Here is a 12,462-nt window from a genome sequence, read left to right as displayed (position 1 = left end):
TAAGTCCGAGGAGGAAGAGTAGCTTGGAGGAAACATATTCGTCCTTCCGTCCTTGCTAACTCAATCTGATAGTGAAAATAGAGACCTTTAAATATTGGAAGTGGATGACGTCATCTCAGGGGAACGCCCCTGAGTTTTGCGCCCTTGCTGGTACTTCAGTCAGAGCTCGCACACGCGCGCCCTAGGTCATCAGGCAAACATGGCGGATCTGCAACGTCGCGCCGGTCCGAGGACGCCGGAGGGAGATGACATGGGGACACTGCGGCAGCCAGCCGTCCATCAGATCCAGAGGGAGTCACCACAGAGGTAAAGAGGACAGAGTGAGGGTGTCGAGCAGCGACAGACACAACAAAGTGCTGCTCCTTTATGTCTGTTACCTGCGGTAAGATGGAAAAGGGGAAGGGATCATGCTGTGACTGAACACTGCAGCCAGTTGCAGGGAGCTGGGCTACCTTGCCCTGATTTACACCTGTCCTCCCCTTTCCAAGGATGGCCCTGCATAGGGGTACAAATATATATTTTTTTTCAAGAAAGAAAACTGTGTAAGAGTGTGAAGATTAGAATCATTAGCTCCAGTGAAGAGTGTGTGTCCCATGATACCTAGAGAGGATCCTAGTATTGGGGAGGCGGGAAACACAATGACTCCAGATCTGTAGCACAGAACATACAGAAAGCAAGACAAAAAAACCAACGAAGACCACCTAATAACCCATGTTACATACCACCCTAGATGCCAGGATCCCATTTTAGAAAAAAGCGAGCAAGACCCTACAAAATATTGGATCCAAGATATTATTCTAATCCCATGAGATATCTGCAATATTATTGGCTATTTTCAAAGATTTCATATGTATATTTGGAAAATACCAGGGATGTTATCGAAATTCTTGCCCAGATTTGATAATTATTCCAGGCAAAGCATAGGTATCAGATTGAGTTTCAAACTAGTACCAGGCCAGATACCTATGGCAGATAATAGAAAAATCAATTAAAAGCCTGACAGAAAAGCCAGACTTTGAACTACTTCTTGAAGTAATTATAATCCTGGGTTAGCATAGCTTTACTGGAAGAGAGTTCTAGAGGAGCAGGAATTTCTGTAAAGGCTCGCTGGTGAGTCTCAGAACCAATTGATTTTTTTTAAGCAGAGGTGTGGTTAGGCAAGCTCCATGAGTGGGCCTAGAGGGAATATAAAATGACAGCCTGTCTTTCAGATGTGCTGGTCTGTTTCCTCTTAGGGCCTTCAAAATCAGAAGTCCTGCTTCAAAGCAAGTGCAAATGTGCACATCTCTGGCCCGATTTTCAAATGGAAACCCCATCGCCATTCTAAAACTTGCCCGATATGTTTGGAAGAGGGGCCCTAACATGCATTTTCATGAATGCTAAATATTTATCACATATGAGAGTATGGGATACACATGCTGACAGCACTTAATATGCTTGCCAGCACTAGCATGTTTTTAGTGCATACGCCCCTTAATATCTTAAGCTTTTTCTTCAACCTCTTGCATTCCAGCCATTTTTTTTGTACCCTATGGGGCAGCAGCAAAGATACCCAAATTAAAAAAAAAACTAAAATGTGGCTGTTTCAACAGGCCATTTCCTAAACAGCCCTCTCCTACACTACCCCCTCCCTAAAGTATACTTGCGCCTCTTCAAAGCATACTTATGCCCCTACTTTTAAACATAACCTTGAGTCTGGACACAGTCTATCTGTTCACCCCGGCCTGTACACAAGTTAGCTTTCCCTCTCCCCCTCCATTCCCTTCCCTCCTTTATATTTAATATTTATATTTAATATCTATTTTATTAGCCCCTATTTATATTTAATATCTATTTTATTAGCCCTCCTTCTCCCCCAAGTCCCTACTATTTGTACAGTCTCTACCTTCTTATATTTGTAAAACAGAATTCTTATACCTTTTGTTTTATATGACTAAGTTAATCGTTTTCATATGTTATCAAATGCTTTCCTATGTTCTTTAAATGCTTTCAAATGTTCACTTATGCATTCCATGTAACGGTTGTGCCATTTCCTCTGGCCTTCCGCTTGTTCCGTGTAAACCCGTACGATGTGCAAACGGCTATCGGTATATAAAACATGTTAAATAAATAAATATGCAGATTGAAACAAAAGGATTTGTTGTTTCTGCCGATAGCCAGTTTCTGAGGAGCTGCAGCTAGCTTTCTGTTATCAATTTGCAAATCTTTTCTGGAAACAAATGTCAGCCTATCGATCATTAACAATTCACCAAGCCTAGAGAGTATCCTTTTAAATATATCTACCTCTGATTGGCCAGTTTGCAACTTAACACCACAGACTGTCTGGAAAGCAATAAAGCATCTCTGAAGCTTGTTTTATTAAATGAGTCATATTCATTAGTATTCTTCCCCAAGCACAGACCTAGAGAGAGGGAGGGGATTGAAGCAATCTTTGTGTAGAACTCATTAGCAGAGGAGTTGCATAGTCTCAATATTATATTACTTTTTGTTGTATACTTTAATACTTTAGCAGTTTAAGGATGACAATCTGAGTTTTCTTGAGCTTTCAGTAGCTGCCTGCTCATTATGAACTTTTAGGGAAATGATAGGTCATTCCATTATAATATTTAAAGGTTAACCTGCAAAGAAGCAATGTCTCCCTAAATGATTTTTCAGGTGGACATTCTTTGTCATTCAGTTTAACTTTTGTCTAACTATTATACTTGACCAAGAACTGTTTACACAAAAGTATCACCGTGTCTCAGTTACATTTTTATTTAATGCTAGATTGGGATAATGCAAATTGTGTATGATTCATAGTGATTAATATCACTTAACAGCAGGCATATGCTGGCACGACGTCAAACTTTTGTTTGTTAATTGCATTGGGGCATTAAAAGGAAATAGAGTTGCTGCTGATCCAGCACCTTCCACACATCCTATTTTGTAGAGTGTTTGCAGCCACCATTTTTATATTGTCTGACATAGGCCAAGAAAATGGTGACACGGAAAGTAAGTAGAATCCTTCCCCAAGCATTTAAGAAAACAAATGCTTTGTGTGATTAGGGAAAGGGAAACACCTTTGGATACATAAGTAAACCAGAATGATAAATCCAGTCCTGGAACAAGCTTATTCTGCACCTGGGGCTGATATTCAGAATTATGCCCGCTCCCCATCTTGACTAACTAATGGCTGCTCTGGAACAGAGCTCTCCCCTTTGGGCTAAAGGCACTGCTGTCCCCTCTGCTGGTGGGAGTGACTCCAACAAAGCATCTTCCTTTCCTCTCTCCTCATGTCTAGCATATCTCCCTTTTTCTCTTTCCACATCCTGTGCCCAGCGTTTCTCATATTCCCCCTCACTTCTTGCTCTGCATCCCTTCTCTCTCTCCCTCACGCTAATGTGTGCCATGCACCCCATCTTTCTCTCCCCCCCCTCTCCTTGCCCTATATTACCCTTCCATCTTCCCACTCACTCCTTGCCCTGCATCCCCTCTCTTTCCCTCACTCCAGTGTGCCTTGCATCCCCCTCTTTATCTCCCCTTCTCCATGCCCTATATTACCCTCTGCCTCCACACCCACTCCTTACCCTGCATCCACATTTCTCTCCCACAACCACTCCTTGCCCTGCATCTACCTCCATGCCTTTGTCCAGCAGAATGCCTTCTTTCTTACCCAACCTTTGCCTAGCAGCTTCCCTTCTCCCCTTCTCACCCACTGCCAGCAGCAGCCCCGCTCCCTGTACCCGCCAGCAGGCCCCTCCCTGTACCCGCCAGCAGGCCCCTCCCCCACCCTCTGCCCATCAGTTCAAGCAGCCCCCCTCGCCCTTATAACCTCCTGCACAGCATCAGCAGCCCTCTCTCCCCAGCCCTCTGTCCAGCAACAGCCCCCTTCTCTGGCATCCCCTTCACCCTCTGTCCAGCGGCAGCCCTCTCCCCCTTTCTCTCTCACTCCTACCTGCTACATTCCTCAGGCTGCAGTGCTGTAGATATTGGTGGAGCAGCAGTGTCAAGGGGTGGAGAAACCTGAAATAAAATCAGCACGAGTCCTGTGAGCCATCACAAGCTCGTGGCCCCTGAGACAGCCCCAGCCTTCTTCCACAAAAGCTTTTTCATTGTGGATATCCTGAAAATTAGATTGACTGACTGGGTCCCTCAGGACAGGGTTGGGAACCACTGTTCTAGGTCCTTCATCCTTCTATCTTGTTCACTGTCCTCAATTAATGATCAGGTTTGTTAACCCCCTGAGACTTTGATAATTAAACTCATTATATCCCCGCCACCACCATTCCCAGAACAATCCTGTAAAATCACGTTATTGGACATCATGAGGTCCAGCCATATTCCAAGGGATTTGTCCAGGTAACGTTTGTGCTACCCAGACAAACCCCAAGATTTAAATTTTTGACCCCACAAACCAAATACATTTACCCAGATAAGTCATTATTCAGATTAAATTCATCCAGATAAATTAGAGGTGTACTGGGGCGGAGTTATTTTAGCCTGATAATTTAGATTTAGAGTTAGCTGGATAAGGTATCCATATTAAGTGTGGACGAAACTTAGAGCAGTCATAAATTTATCTGGGCACATCTATCAGACTATATTCAACATGTAGCCGGGTAAGTTAAAAAACAATCCACCTTCTGGAACAGCAGGCCTAATCCTCCATCCCACAAAATCAGTAAAACAGATGTTGGGCGTAATGACCAACAGCCCCTACCCCAAATCTCCCCAAAATAATTAAAATAAGTTGCGAGCCATAACAGCTCAAGAAACCTCCCCTTCTCCCACCTCAATGTTTAAAATAACACATGGGCTCTGGGTTCCTTCCTACCCTTGCACCCTCCTCTCTGCTCCCAACACCTAACCTCAGCCTTCAGTCCCACTTGGAACTCTCCAAAACCCCAAAGGCCACTGCGAGCACAGTGCATTCGTAATGCTACTGGCAGGATCCAGCTTTGCTTTGATAGTAGTGCTGGTAGTGGTAGCCATTATATTTTGCAAAATATGGCGCCGGCCATATTGCCGTACGGCAAAATGGCGCCGGCCGTACGGCAACACGATTCGAATGCAGGAGGTCGTTCCCGGACCCCCGCTGGACTTTTGGCAAGTCTTGTGGGGGTCAGGAGACCCCCCCAAGCTGGCCAAAAGTCCCTGGGGGTCCAGCGGGGGTCCGGGAGCGATCTCCTACGCTCCTGACGTCGGGGGACAAAAAACAAAATGGCGCCTGACATATGACAGGGCAAAGGTAGCGCCGGCGCCATTTCTACAACGCACCGGAGGCCCGAGAGTAAAAGATCACACCGGGACCCCCCCTCTGGACCCCAGGTAATTTAAGGCATTTTGGGGGGGGTTCAGGAGGGTGGGGGATTTATTTTAAAGGGTCGGGGTGGGTTTTAGGGATGTTTTAGTGTGCCGGTTTTCCCGCCCTCCCCCGATTTATGATTTACACGATATTTAAAAAAACAAAACCGCGACGATCCAATTCCCTCCCCCCCCTAGCCGAAATCGATCATTAAGACGATCGATCACACGATTCACATCTCTAAAAAACACTACTTGCATAAACTACCAGCGTTTCTGTCATTTAATAGTCTGTCTGTTATGGTTGTGGACCTTTGGGCCGGTTGGGACAGAGGATGGAGCGCTGTGGTGGACCACAGCAAGTGTCCCAACCGGGAGGTGGCTCGGGGAACTCGGAGATGGCTTTGGCACTGGACTAAGGCGGAGTCCTATGCGACCAAGGACTCGGCAGCTGGAGGAATGACGGACGATGTTGGGCCCTGGTGACTGAAGAGTCTTCACCCTGGAAACTGGAACCCCCCCAGGAGGAGCCCATAGGGGCCTGGCCGCTGGGACTTAGGTGAATCTTCGGGGCCGGCGAACAGCAGGAACCAGAGGAGCAACGATGGCCAAAGATGGAGTCCAGGAACGAAGCCGAGTCGGAAGCTGAGAGTCGGAGGAGAAACCAAGCCAGGGGTGAGACAGGAGACGGTGTCGTGGATGGAGCCGGGTCAGAACCAGAGGTCGGAGGAAGACAAGCCAGGGACGGAAGCTGAAGACGAAGTCGTGGGCAAAGCCGGGTCAGAACCAGAAGTCAGAAGCAGATACCGGAACCAAAGGACAAGACGGAGGAGAAGTCAGGGGTCAAGCCGGGTCGAAGACGAAGAGCAATCCAAGGAACGCAGCAACTAGCAGTCAGGAGACCTGAGGAACCTCTTGCAAGGCGAAGAAGGAACCAGGAAGCAGGGCTTAAGTAGTCTGGGCGTCTGATGTCATCCTGGGATGGCCCAGAGGTTTCCCGCGCTGGCCCCTTTAAATCCCCAGCCCCTGCGTGCGTGCGTGCCTAGGGAGCGGGGCTAGCCGCGGCGAAATGCCGGTGTCTCCCTCGAGGAGGGAGAGCCGCGGCAGAGGCCTGAACAGGCCTAGATGTAACTGGTGGTATATTCTCTTCTGGTACTCAAAGAGACATGGGATAAGGGTGGAAAAATCTTAAGAAGGGTAGTGAATGCATGGAACGGTCTCCCAGTGGAAATGGTGGAGGCAAAAACAGTATCTGAATTCAAGAAAGCATGGGATAAAAAGAGGGCATCAATCACTGAGGTATAGATAACTTGGATAGATGGGCAGACTAGATATCTACTATCATGTTCTATGTTTTTAATCTCTGAAATGGCTGGCTGGGCTGAACTGGGATGTTTTTCCTTTGCTATTCATCATAGAAAAAGGTTAAATTATACTTACCTGATAATTTTCTTTCCTTGAGAACTACTAGACCAGTCCATTACACAAGGGATTTTCTTCCTCCATGGTTGATGGCGACAGAGGACAAAGGATCTCTTTAATGACCTCACTCTGGGGTATAAAGGGCATGTGGTCCTTGTCCAATACCAGTAGACTACTGCCTAAGCATTGTGACCCCTAGAAATACCTCCTGATGCCACTTTCTTGAAATACATACCACTGGGAAATAAGGCCCACTCTGAGTGAGTCCAGAGGAAAGATGAGCAAAGCCAGAGAGAGGTAGAAGGAGGAGGATGCAGCCAGGGTACCTCATAAGCTGTCAATTGGCCCCAAAGGTTTTCTTACCCCTGTCTTCCTGAGCGGTATCTGAATTGAATTAGCAGTACTCAAGGAAATAAAATTATCAGGTAAGCATAATTTAAACTTCCTTTTTGACTGCTAGACCTGTCCATTACACCAAGGAGATATGAGTGACCACTTAAATAGGGTGGAAGGAAGACCAAGCTGTCTTACCAATTCTTGCCTCATAGGCAGCATCTTACTTGGCCTGAGTGATTAATCTATAGTGTTGACCAAGTGGGTGCAAGGATGACCAGGCAGCTACCTTGCAATTCCTTCTGGTGAGGCTAGGCAGTCTCTACCCAGGATGAGGTTGCGCCCTTACAGAGTGATCTTGAAATGCTACTGGGGATTGCTAATGTGATAATAAGTAGGCTGATGATATTGCCTCCTTGATACATCTGGCTATGGTGGCCTCAGAGGCAACTTTCCCTTCTCAGGCACCACCCAATACCATGAACAGATTGTCCATTTCCCTGCATTTGTATTTATTTATTTTATTTATTTATGCTTTTTATATACCGTCATTCCAACAGAAGATTCCAACGGTTCACATAAATTGCATTTGATTACATTGTATAATATTATATTAACAGGTTCTTATTTAAAGTAATTGAATCTATTTTAATACTATTGAATAATCCAAACATTCAAAGTTAACAATCTAATATTGATATTTACTGCTTCAGTTTTGAATAAATTTTAGTCAAATTATTTGCTGTGCTGAGAAGAAGTAATATTTCTGGAAAAATAAAGTTCATTTGTTTGATATTTCTTTACATTAGTTCGTAGGCTTTTCTGAAGAGCCAGGTTTTAAGTTCATGTTTTAATTTCTTTTTTTCAGTTAACAGTCTTATTGATTCAGGCAGATCGTTCCATAGTTTGGGTCCTGCTATTGTGAACATTTGTTCTTTTATTTGGGTTAGATAATTGTTCAGATTTGAAGGAACTTTAAGAAGATTTTTGTTTTGAGATCTGAGATCTTTTTGCAAGCTGTAGCTTTTTATTGTTATTCCTGGAGGAGATGGATCATAATTGTTTATAATATTAAAGATGAGGGATAATACTTTGTAATTGATTCTGAACTTTATTGAAAGCCAGTGAAGGATGATTAGAGAAGGGATAACATGATCATATTTTCTAGTTCCTAAAAGGAGTCTTGCTGAGGCATTTTGGAGAAGTAGTAGTGGTTTAATTGTGCTTGCGGGAAGGCCCAACAGAAATGAGTTGCAATAGTCCAGGTTCGAAAATATTAATGTTTGTAGGACTGTGTGGAAATCTTGGAAGGTAAGTAATGGTTTTTGATGGTGTAAGATTCTGAATTTACAATACCCAGATTTAATCATTTTACTTATATGTTTTTTCATGTTGATGTTTCATCAATCTGTATTCCAAGGTGATGGACTTCATTTGAGGGTGTAATGTTGGCAGTTCCAAGGCTGAGGGTGGGTTGTTGTGTCTCTTCTTAGCCATATTATTTCAGTTTCATTGGTGTTAAGTGTATGTTTTAGAAGAGAAAGTTCTTGTTGGATTGATCTCATGTATGTTGTTAAGGTTGCTGTAGTTCTTTCAAAGGTTTTATCAAATGGAATGTAAAATTGAATATCATCGGTGTATATGAAAAATTTCATGTTCAGATTTTCTAAAAGAGTGCATATTGGTAGGAGGTAGATATTGAACAGGGTTATCGAGAGTGCTGAGCCTTGTGGAACTCCTGTGTCTATTGTAAATATGTCTGATAATTGGTTTTTAATTTTACTTGAAAAGTTCTATTCTTAAGGAAGGAGCAGAACCATTTGTGAATTTTTCCGTCAATTCCAACTTTTTTTAGTTGTTGGCATAGTAGATTATGCTCCACAGTGTCAAATGCTGCTTTTAAGTCAAGTAGAACCAGTAAATATGATTCATTATGATCAAATCCTTTTAGCATGTTGTTTGTTGGGGATATGAGTAGAGTTTCAGTTAAATGTTTTTTTCTAAATCAAAATTGGTTTGGGAATAGAATATTGTTGTCAACCAGGTAATTTTCTAATTGAGATAAAACTGCTTTTTCTAATGCTTTTGAGATGAAAGCTAAGTTTGAGATTGGTCTATAATTGTCCCAGTCATCTAATTTTCAAGTTTTATTTTTCAAAGTTGTTTCACAATAGCTTGTCTTGCTATCTTGGGGACTATTTCTTGTGATAGAGAATGGTTTATTATTGTTGTGATTATTGTTGTGATTACAGTATTTATTTTTTTATGGTATTAGCTGGGATAGGATCTAGTGGGTGGGAAACAGGTTTCATTTAATTTATTATCTAATTCACTTCTAGTTTTGATACTGTGTTGAAAGAAGTCCATTTTGGTTTGGTAGGGTGAGTTGCTGAGATATCTGCTTGATGGTTGTTGGAAAATTGTGGCTTGAGGGTATTTATTTTATGTAGAAGATAGTTTGCAGGTCATTGCATGAGGTTTTTGTGGTCATAGTTACTTGAAATGGAAGATGTTGGATTTTTGATAAGGTTTCTTACTGTTTCATAGAGAAGTTTAGAGTTGTAGATTACTCCATGAATTTGATTAGCATAGTATTGTTTTTTATTTTATTTATTAGTTCTTGGTATTTAGATAGCTGTAATTTGTATTTTGCAAGGTTTTCTGTTGATCGTTTTTTTCTCCATTTCTTCTCATATTTTCTTAGGGTTTGTTTGGTATGTCATATGTCTTCGTTGTACCATGGTTTCTTTGGCTTTGAATTATTTTCTTTGTTGTGGATGGTTTGGGTTTTTTTGTTCAGGACATAGGGCCTCATTTTCTAAAGTATCGCAGGGTCGGGGGGGGGGGGGGCCGAAACGGGGGGCGGGCCTGCGCTAGCTGGCAGCAATCGCACCATCACGGTGCGATCGCTGCCGGTTTCACACCCAATAGCGCCACCATAGGGGGTGTAGCTATTGGGAGCGAAATAGACAGCGAAAAGGCACTTACCTTTTCGCTGTGTGCGCCGTCGTCGCGGAGTCAGCCCCGGTGATGCCCCGACTCCCCCTCTTCCGGGGCCGACTCCGCCTCCATTTTGGTATCGCATGAGAAAAGGGACATTTCGCGTGTGAAACGTCCCTTACTGCGTGTGATACTTTTGGAAATTAAGGCCCATAAATTGTCAGATATTTCATTGATGGCTTTTTGCCAGAGATCAAAAGCTGATGAAATATTGTTTATATCTGAATCCAAAAAATTAAGTTTGACATGTTCTTCTAGAATTTCAGGTTCTACATTTTTTCTGTATTTGATAGTTTGATTATATTTAGTTTTTATTTTTGTGAGGGTTGGAGTGTAATATTTGCTTTCATTAGTTGATGGTCTGACTATGGTATAAATTTTTGGGATAGAATGATTTGGCAGTTATTTTGATTGGCAAAAATAAGATCAAGGATATGACCTGCTTTGTGTGCTGGTTTAGTTATAAATTGGTTCCATCCCATGGCTTTCATTGTGTCTAAGGATATTTTACATGAGTTGGATTTAGGTGTGTTATCTATATGTAGGTTGAAGTATCCTACAGTTATGGTTGTTTCTGGGTTTGGGAATAATTTTGTGAAGATTTCAATTAAAGGTGAACAATCTTTTAGGAGTGTTCCTGGAGGGTTGTATATTAGACCAATATTTATTTTTTGTGATTTAAGTATTGCCACTTCATGTGGCGGCTTTATCTCAGTTTTGTAAGGTTTGAGTTTGAGTTCTTTTCTGCAAATTATCAGGAGGCCTCCTCTTTTCTTTTAGGTCTGGGAAAATGGAACATTTCATGATTCAGACATTCAATTTGGTTTAGAAGAACATTGTCAGAGTCTTTTAGCCATGTTTCAGATATGCAGAATATGGAGAGGTTTAGATCTTCTAATATGTCATTTATAAGTGGTAATTTTTTTGCTAGGGATTGTACATTTATTAGTAGTAATGTTAGTATAATGAACAAGAGGTTTTCAGTGAATTGTTGTTACACTTTGTATAAAGCAGATTACAGTAATTTCTTCTGATTTTTTTTGTTTTTTTCATTAGGTATCTGCTATTTCTTTTGTTTTGTATTTTTTCAATGGGTAAAGATGTCTCCATTTTTTAGGCTTTTTATTTTATTGAGTTTGAGGTGGTTGAATTTTCATAGATTTTTGAGGAATTGTTTTGGTTTCAGGCTGCACGTTAGGCTCGCACGAAGGGGCGCACAAAGGGACATCATTTGCAACCTTCAGGTATGATAGGAGAATGTGATGAATACATAGTCTGAATAAACAGATAAGCATGGGTGTAGCTTGCTTATTGCAGGGTTAATACCCCTAACTAATTAAGCTATTTCACTTAGATGCAGTTCCAACACTGCTCTCTACATTAATGGCAGGGGTGGAAGGGAAATAGAATAAAAAAGGTTACTAAGAGCCAAGACAAACATAAGTATGTGAGTGAAAAAAAAAGTGCAAAAGCTTGCTGGGCAGACTGGATAGGTCGTTTGGTCTTCTTCTGCCGTCATTTCTATGTTTCTATGTTTCTATCTAATAGTAGATTTTTCTTTTATCCCCATTTGATTACTAGCCCCATTTGATTACTAGCCCCATTTGATTACTAGCAGCCCTTTGTCCTTCCTATGAGACAGGGGCTATCGATGCCATTGGCTGGCCCCTGTCACATGGTAAGCCCACTCTGCATGCAGTGCAAAACTGGAGAGCTAATAACAGAAATACATAGCCTCCTATACTAAGCAAAGTACAAAGATAGAAGAAATACACATTCCCAAAACAGACATATTTATTTATTTATTTAGGTATTTTATATGTCGTCGTTCCAATAGAAGATCCAAATGATTTACAAAATCAACATTCATATTATGGCTCTTGCACCCTGTCACTCCCCTTCCATGCCTCCATCATCCTTCACTTTTACCAATTAATCCCTTTCAATCATCCACTCACACTCATATCCTTGCCCAGCATTCCTGACTCTCCACATCCTCTTCCCTATGCTCCCTCTCTCCCCTGCTTGACTCTCCCTACCCCCTTCATCCATCTCCTTCCCTGCCAAAATACCGGCTTCTGTCACATGGTAAGGGCAAAGGGCTGTCGGCGCCATTTTGATTACTGGGAGCTGATGGCACTCCCTGGCCCCCGCTGGATCACCAGGAACTTTAGGTGAGTCTTGGGGGAGTTGGGAGGGTAGGGGGGCTTTATATTTAAAGACATTTGAAGAGTTGGGATGGGTTGTTTGGTTTTTTTTTTTTTTTAATTTTGATAAAAAAAATCTTCCTATCCAGGGATGGACCAAAATGGCCCACCCCCAATCCGAAAATGAAACGGGCAAAAAAAACAAACCCCAAAAACCTGCACAACTATAGATTGCATGTATAAGTTGAACTGGCTTTTTTGTGCTTATTTTCTGGCA

This window comes from Rhinatrema bivittatum, chromosome 1 (assembly GCF_901001135.1).
Source record: "Rhinatrema bivittatum chromosome 1, aRhiBiv1.1, whole genome shotgun sequence".
Lineage (NCBI taxonomy): Eukaryota > Metazoa > Chordata > Amphibia > Gymnophiona > Rhinatrematidae > Rhinatrema > Rhinatrema bivittatum.
Note: the sequence above shows the minus strand (reverse complement) of the source record.